At 43.7% G+C, this 8,885-nt stretch overlaps 1 non-coding gene across 1 annotated transcript; it reads right to left on the bottom strand.

Annotated features, from left to right (window-relative positions):
• Positions 1-5,837: 5,837 nt before the first annotated feature.
• On the bottom strand, positions 5,838-5,943 carry LOC117313486 (U6 spliceosomal RNA). The gene has a single exon (XR_004527992.1). It is a non-coding gene; the product is annotated as a U6 spliceosomal RNA (small nuclear RNA).
• Between the last annotated feature and the right edge of the window lie 2,942 nt (positions 5,944-8,885).

The following is an 8,885-nucleotide window of genomic DNA, read 5'->3' as shown; positions in this document are numbered from 1 at the left end:
AGTGGCTGAGTAGGGTTCTCTTGCTTCCTCAGGCTGGGGGGAGGGAGGGGTACAGTAGTCATAATTGGAATGCAGAGCGAGCCTGAGGCAGCAGAGACCAGTGTGACGTTGCAACAGCCTGAGGCACACGGTGTGCTCTCCCAGGGAAGTTGTCCCTGGATCGTGAGGCCCTGGCAGTGGTGTGTTGCAGAGCCTCCTGGCAGAGTGTGGATAGTGACCTGCGCTTGTACACAGGATTCTTGGTGGCAGCAGCAGCAGCGTTAGTGGTTCCTGCCCAACTCTGGGGCCCGAGCTGATAGCCATGGCTCGTGCCCGTCCCTGGAGCTAGTTTAGGCAGTTCTCTGCCTTCTGTGAGCACACTGGAAGGAATCCCCTCTCCTTGAGCACCCCGAAACAAAGGTCTCTTGCCTCTCTGGCAGGTCCAGACTTTTTCCTGGACTCCCTCCTGGCTAGCTGTGGTGCACAGCCCCCTTCAGGCTATCTTCACACAGCCAACTCCAGTCCTCTCCCTGGGGTCTGACCTTTGAAGCCCGAGCCTCAGCTTCCAGCCTTAACCCACCCTTGTGGGTGAGCAGACAAGCCTCTCAGGTTGGTGAGTGCTGGTCGGCACCGATCCTCTGTGTGGGAATCTCTCGCTTTGCCCTCTGCACCCCTGTTGCTGCACTCTCCTCCGTGGCTCCAAAGCTTCCCACCCACCCACCCCCCCATCTCTGCCAGTGAAGCGGTTTCCTAGTGTGTGGAAACCTTTCCTCCTTCACGGCTCCCTCCCAGAGGTGCAGGTTCCATCCCTATTCTTTTGTCTCTGTTTTTTCTTTTTTCTTTTGCCTTACCCAGGTACATAGGGAATTTCTTGCCTTTTGGGAAGTCTGAGGTCTTCTGCCAGCGTTCAGTAGGTGTTCTGTAGGAGTTGTTCCACATGTAGATGTATTTTTGATGTATTTATGGGGAGGAAGGTGATCTCCACGTCTTACTCCTCCACGATCTTGAAGGTCTCCAAAGCTGCAGGAGGGTATGGCAAGGTTTATCCCTGATATAATGAGGCCTTCTAGAGAGGAGGGTGTCTTCTGAGCAGGACTGAAAATGGTTTGCCCTTCTTAATGCAGTTTCCTTTCTCAGTCATCTTTGTTCAAGTAGCCTTTGTTTACATTGACCCCTCTGCCTCGGAAGTCCTTTTCACCTGTATCTGGCCGACTCCTGGCCATCCTCAATGGCTGAGTTCAGGAATCACCTCCCTACCTCCCATGATGCCTTGGGGTCATCCTTGGCTTCACATTTCACCTTTGTCTACAGTGATCCCTTTACCAGCCTATTTCCCCTCCTAGCTCATGGAGAGAAGGGGCTGCATCTTATGCATTTAAAAAATTTCCTGCCCCTAGCTCTGTGATTGGTATTTAGGAGAAATGCAATAAAAGTCTGTGGACTGGAAGATATTAAACTACTAATAAAATTTCAACTGTCAGAGCTTTATTTGTAAGCATAGATCTGATAATAGCTTTTCTCTACTCAGAGATGTTTATTCTGAAACAATGAGGACTATATGCCGGATAAAACACAAGACTTGCAGCCAGCTTTTCCCTTGCAAGACCAGGGAGAACCTGGCTGGAGACCTGTTTAACCCAGGTGACCTAAGACAGATTAGCCAGAGAGAGAACAGAAATCGGAAGGAAGGAGAAGCAAAGGCCCAGCTGGGTGACCATCCTGCTTTGGTAGCCACATCCCAAAGGAACAATTGCCTTAGCTCCTCTCTGTGACAAGCCAGCTCTGTCTACTCAATCCCATCTGATCACTGGGAACCTCTTGGTGGAGCATCAGAACCTATTACGTCTCACGTGTTATCTCCTCTAAGGAGCTCAGGTGATGATGCTCATGTGGCCAGAGGTGCTGTGGGCTTCTTCTCCGTGTCAGGTGACAACAGTGATCTCAGGTGACAAAGCTGTCAGTCATGACCCCAGGAGGCCTTTAAAAACCTGGGAGAGCAAACCCCACTACAGGGCAGTGACTCCCAGTCCTGGCTGTACATTAGAAGCACCTGGGTAGCATCCAAACCTCACCATATTCAGGCAATACCTCTAATAATTGAACCAGAATGCCTGGTAGTGGGACCCAGGTGTCAGTAATGCTTAAAATTGTCCAGGTAATTACAATATGTGGCAAGATGGAGAAGCACTGCTGTAGGAGTGGGAGTGGTACAGGGCTCGGTCAGAAGAAAGAAACTCATTAACCTGGCTTTTTTCTGGGCCATATGTGCTTCCTTCATAAAAACAGTTAAAGATTAAGCTGCTTTTCTCCTTCCCCTCCCCTACAGTGGTGAATAAAATAGACACAGGTCTATGCATCATGGAGCCTATAGTCAAGTAGAAGAGATAGACAATGAACATTATAAATTATGAAAATTCCATGGAGAAGAAAGCAGGGTGCCACGTGGAAAATAACTTATTTTATATTGATTTATAGGGAAGTGAAATTGAAGCTGAGACCTACAGAATAGGAAGGAGCCAGTCATTTGAAATGATCGGAAGAGCATTCCCAAGCTGAGGGATCAGCATGTGCTAAGGCTCTGTGACAGGAGACCGCTTGGTGTGTCTACTCCAAGTCAACATCTGCCACAAACATTCTCTTATTACCTACTCTGTGGCAGGTAGAATATAGAGATGGCAGGCATGTTCCATACATTGAGGAGTTTATAATTCAGTGTGCAGAGAAATAGATTGCAAGAAGCAAAGTTTAACAGGACTCCTGGGGGAGAAATTTAACTCTGCCCAATGTATGAAGTGGTATATATATGTATGGGGTTGATCAGAGGTCTCAGATGGGAGAATTAAGGCTTTGAATGATGACATAAACCACCTCTTTTGTCAGATGCTCTCTTTGACATCTGTGGGGAGAATTTTCCAGATTGATAGGGGACAAAGTGCCACAGGTACCAGGAAGCACATGTGTAAAGGCATGGAGGCATCAGAGTGCTTGGCATGCTTGGGGAATGAAGAGTTTGTGTATCTGGGGCTTCAGGCGAGGCCATATGCTGTGATGCGGGTGTGGCTGGAAACAGGTGAAACTGATAAATGAATGATACTAGGGACTCTCTCTGGGTTACCTGGCATTGGGGTTACCTAGGATGGATGATTCTCTAATCCCAGAAGAGGGGGCAGGTCCCGTGGGACCTGGATAGGCTCTACTCCTCGGTCAGTGTTAGCTGTGTCTGAATTCAGTTTCCCATGGAATGGGGGCTCCCAGTGTCTCCAGGTGCAGCAGTCCTCCACACACCTGGCACTTCAGCCTGCATCTCTTGGTGCCTGAGTCCCAAACGCTTATCCTTTGTCCCCTTCCTGGGGCAAAGACACTTTCACATTTCCTCCTTACAAATGGAGAACAACAAGGGGTAGAGCCCTCTGATGACCCACTGTATACACAGCTGTGCTGCAGCCTAAACGTCCTTCTCTGCAGAATGCCCAGAGGACGGGCCAGGCACACCTGCTGACCCTCTGCCCACAAGTTCCAGGTGCGCCAGCTGATGCTCGCTGCTATTTGTTCCAGGCTCTTTCCACCATGAAAGGGATGCTGGGGCAGGGAAGAGGTGAAGATGAGGCTGCATGGTTTGGTGGGTCTAAGTTTGGAAGGGTCTCGTGGGCCATGAAGCTTGAACTTCAAACTTAGGAATGAGGAACCAGGGAAAGGTTTCCAGCCTGGGAGGGCCATGGTCAGATCTGTGATTTTGAGATTTCTCTGTTGGCCAACGTGGAGGATGGGCTGTAAAAGAATGATACTAGACACGGGGGTTGCTAGAAATGTTAGCTCCCTGAGAGCCAGCCGTTTTGTTTCTTTTGTTCACTGCTTTTCTCCAGGGTCTGGGACAGTGCCTAGTCCATGGCTGGTGCTCAATAGATATTTGATGAATGAATGAGAGCAGTTAGGAAGCTATTGTCCTGGTCCAGGTGAGAGATGATGCTTCAACTTGGTCAGTGGTTTGGGGATGGAGAAGAGTTAGAGATATTGAGACAGTGTGGAAGGAAGGTTTAGGATGGGACAGCACAGCTAGAATAGCACCTAAAATGGCTTTACTCCTTCAGCCAGCACCACGGACAGAGAATTCAATAACGTGGCTATAGTGGTAAGGACTGCTGGTTGACATAAGATTCTCATAAGATTCTCTATTTTCCATCCTGGGATTTGGGCTCCTACCCCAAGGAGTCATGGGCTCCATGATGGGCATCCTCTTCCAGGAAGTCAGGCCTGGGCACCATACTATCCTTGGTGAACTCCATGATACCTTGGCTTCCTGGTGCAGTAGATGGAATTGTTATTGCGTTTGTTGTAGTGCACAGTAGAAGACCTACAGAGTTTCTGTCTCTGGCATATTTTTCTATTTAAAATGGAAGGGATACTGTTAAAATGAAACTTTCCTTCGGGATGCTTTCAAAACTCAATCTCCCATCCTGCACAGTGCCCTTGACAATCAACGTAAAAGAATCCCCGAATCTAGTCTACACACGGGCAAACTGTTGTTTATTCTCTAGATTTTATTCATATGTTTGGTTGTTATGATTTTCAAGGCAATTTGGGCTGGTCAATGACCAGCAAGGCTGCGGGAGTGCTGGCAGTACAGTTTTAAGGTATTTTCTGGAACCTGTCTTGGGCACTCTTAACGGTGGCTCACAGGACTGCATTGTGATCGTGACTATACTAATGATGATCTCTCACAGTACAAATTATTTAACAGCATTGCTTAATTTATTCTTTTCAAAACCCTTTGTATGTGGCACGTGACAGAAGACCCACCTCCATTTTACAGATGTAGGAGCTGGAACTCAGACACTGATTGCTAACAGGTGGCCCATCTGGGGTCAGTATCCACACTTCTGACTTCCGGTCCAGCGGTCTGTTTATTTCCCCACTATGAGCTGGGCAATGTGGGAACTCCAGATTTTATTGACTTAGTGGTTTGTGATATGGTTTGAGGGAGGTCTGGTGACCTCTCTCTGCCTGGAAAGGAGGAAATCTGTGATTCTCTCTCTCTTTCCAAATTTCCAAAGAGGAAGCAACTCTCAGCCAGAGCAGGAGCCTAAGTCTTGTTTGTAGGCAGTGGGGTGTACAGGTGGCTCATTGCTGTGTGCCGCGGGGCAGCAGTAAATTGACACTTGTTGATCTCCAAGCCTCTGGCAGAGATGGGGAGGAAGGGATGGGAAAGTGACATTTTTGTAAATAACCACACCTGGTTCTAAGAGCAGAAGGACCGGCATGTCCCTATAGCCTCATCAATTACCATCAACCTTTCGCAAAGGGAGCCCTAGGGGAAAGAATCTCTTCACACTCTTATGATTATTTATAGACACCCCCTCCTGTCCACACTCTGAGGGGAGTTTGGTTTGCTCAGCAGTGGCCTCCTTCCAGATGTGTTTATATTTCCTCCAGGCCCAGGGGAAAGCATCCTTCTGCCCCTCCATTACATGGAGCAGAGAGGATGCCTGGCATTGGGACTTAATGAAGATGTGGAAGGAGAGACAAGGGGCAGCATGCCTGAATTCCTCAGCTAGATTCATGTATCTCCCGGCGATCACTGATTGAGTAGCCACTTTGCTGCTAAAGAAGGCAATTCAACACGGTGGTTAAATAAACATGATTTGCAAGCAGATAGACCTGGATTTAAGTCCCAGCTCTGCCCTTTACAAACTGTGTGGCTTTGGTTAAGTAACTTACACTTTCTGCCTCCATTTCCTCATCTATAAAATGGGATAATAACATCTCCACTCAGGGTCATTGTGAGGTTTGAGTGCAAAGGGCTGAGCAGTGCCTGACACGGCAGGTGATATGTATGTGGTGCCTGTTCTTTTAAAACGTTTAAAAATATGGAATGCTTCACGAATTTGCATGTCATCTTTGCACAGGGGTCATGCTAATCCTGTTTGTATTGTTCCAGTTTTAGTCTATGTGCTGCTAAGTTTGCACTGGTGCCTATTCTTGTAAGACACTACCGTGCGTGTGTGTGTGTGTGTGTGTGTGTGTGTGTGTGTGTGTGTGTGTGTGTGTGTGATTTGAAAGAAACAAGCCTGAAGAAACAGAGGCAGTGTGGGCAGTACAGGCAGGGAATTTCTGGTTCAAAAGTAACTATTAAAACCTAGAGAAGGAGAGATTGCCACAGACAAGGCAGGTCAGAGGGGAATTCTTTGCAGAAGAGGTGACTGAGCTATCTGAGTATCTGAGGTATGTTATTGGACATGCCTGCAGGGTACCCACCACCTGACTGTGGGTTGGCAGAATGCCTTAGACCAGCTTTTAAGAAAGGCTGTTTTAGCCTGGGAAGGAGGCCTGGGCTGCCAGTGTTCTGTGTTAAGGCTTGGCAGCCTCTCCAGATGGAGAGTTTTGTTGACATGCCACACTTTGAGTGGAGCATTTGTTTCACAGGTAATCCAGTCCCAGCAAAAGTGAGGCTGCCTAAAATGACAAAAAAAAAAAAAAAAGAAAAGAAAAGAAAAAGAGATACATTTTGGCATTTTAGGATTACAGGACTTTGCTTAACTTCTGTGATTTTATTTTGAATCTTTTCCTTTTATGCTAAGAATCTTGGTTCTTAATGACAATAGCATTATTGCTTATTTGCTTTACCCCATTTTTAACACACACATATATTCATATAAAATCAATATCAAATATATGATTAGTGAAAATATTATTATATCAAACAATATCAAATATATGATTAGAGAAAATATTATTATTATTGCAGTTCTTAGGTATATCCTACTAGAGACATATAGTTGAATTACTGTATTTTCAAACCATTTAAAATAACACACCTCTGCATAATTAAGCTATCAACTCAATGTGCAATTAGGGTCCTTTATTTTATTTTGCCCTTGATTTTAGGAATTGCCTTTTTCATTCTGATTTAACATTTTCATGGTTCTAAAGTTGAATCTAAAAAACAAGGTATTATAGGGCTTCCCTGGTGATGCAGTGGTTGAGAGTCTGCCTGCCGATGCAGGGGACACGGGTTCGTGCCCCGGTCCGGGAAGATCCCACATGCCACGGAGCGGCTGGGCCCGTGAGCCGTGACCGCTGAGCCTGCGCATCCGGAGCCTGTGCTCCGCAACGGGAGAGGCCACAACAGTGAGAGGCCCACGTACTGCAAAAAAAAAAAACAAGGTATTATTCAGAGAAGTCCAGCTTCGATCCCAAACTCACCTCTCTTTTTTCTCCTTTCCCTTTAGACAACAATTTTATTTACGTTATGGTTTATCCTTCCATAATTTTTTACATAAGCAAAACCACACATGAATACATATATACTCTCTTAGATAGATGGTAGCTTATTATATACACTTTAGTCCAACTATTTTTTTTTCCCCACTTAGCATTACATTCTGGAGATCATGGCGTAACAATGTATACATATTCCACATTCCTTTCTGTAGTTGCATGGTACTTCACTATCTGAATGTGTTATAGTTTATTCAACTAGGCCCCTGTTAATGGACATTTTGGTTTTTGCTATTACAAATAAAAAAATGTGGTCATGTTTTTGTGTTTCTGTCAGTGTTTCTTTAGGAGAGATTCCTACAAATAGGCTTCCTGGGTCAGAGTGCCTGTGTTATTTTGCTAGATATTGCTAATTCCCCTTCATAGTGTTTGTACCTTTTTGCATTCCTTTCAGCAATGATGGGAGTGCCTATTTTCTCAAAGCTGGAACAAAAGAGAATTTATCAATCTTTTGGATTTTTGCCACTCTGATAGGTGAAAAATGGTATATTAGTATACTTTAAGCTTGCCTTTTATTATGTGCACAATCAAGATCGTTTCATATAAATAGGAGGCATGTGTATTTAGTTTTCTGTGATTTGTCTGTGCGTATCTCCAGTCTTATTTTTTCTCTATAGGATTATTGGTCTCTCATTCTTTTTAAAATTCTTTATATATTGGAAATATTAACTCTTTATCTATGATAAAAGTTGAAAAATTTCCCCCAGATTGTTATTTGTCTCTTTCCTTTCTTTATGGTGTTTTTTTACTATGTAAGTAAGCAATTTTTTTTCTTATTTTCATGTAATAAAATTCATTAATCTTTTCCTTTATGGTTCCTAGATATTGAGTCAGAGGTAGGAAGGTTCCCCCTCACACCTGGATTGTAGAATAATTCAGACTTGTTTTTTCTATACTTGTATTGATCCATTTAATACATTTAACTTTCTCATCCACTTGGAATTTATCTTGGTATACGATGTGGGGAATGAATACAATTTTATCTTTTTACATGTGGCTATTCAGTTAGACCATACCTTTGACTAAAAAGAACATCATTTCCCCCACTAATTTGAGATTCTGCCTTCATGGTATACTAAATTTCCAAATACAATTAGATCTATTTCTGGATTTTCTGTTTTGTTTTATTGGTCTATGCATGTAACACCACCACACTCTTTTAGTTAGCAACATTATAATATGTTTTAAAGTCTGATGAGGCTATCCCTTTCTTACTTCTCTTTTTTTCCAGCTGTTTTTTTAAAAAAATTTTTCAGGATTTTCCCCTCTTGGCTATTCTTGCTTATCTTTTCTTCCAAATGAATTTTATAATAAACTTATCTAGCTCCAGAAAGAAATTTAGTCATATTTTTATTGGATTATATTAAATTCATGAGTTATATTAAATTAAATTTTATGAATTAGCTTAGGGAGACCTGAAATCTTTGATATTGAATCTTCTTATCCAAGAATATGGTATATCTTTCTATTCATGCAGGGTTATTTTTGTGTATTTTTTAATTTTTATAGTTTTTCTTCATAGAGGTTTTGGGCATTTCTTGTTAAATTTATGCCATCACATTTAATTTTATTTGGCTCTCACAAATGGGGTTTTCTTTTCCAATATAAACTGATTTTTGTTTATATACATG

This window comes from Tursiops truncatus, chromosome 8, assembly GCF_011762595.2.
Source record: "Tursiops truncatus isolate mTurTru1 chromosome 8, mTurTru1.mat.Y, whole genome shotgun sequence".
NCBI lineage: Eukaryota > Metazoa > Chordata > Mammalia > Artiodactyla > Delphinidae > Tursiops > Tursiops truncatus.
The sequence above is the reverse complement of the archived record's forward strand: the minus strand, read 5'-3'. Positions and strand labels throughout refer to the sequence as shown.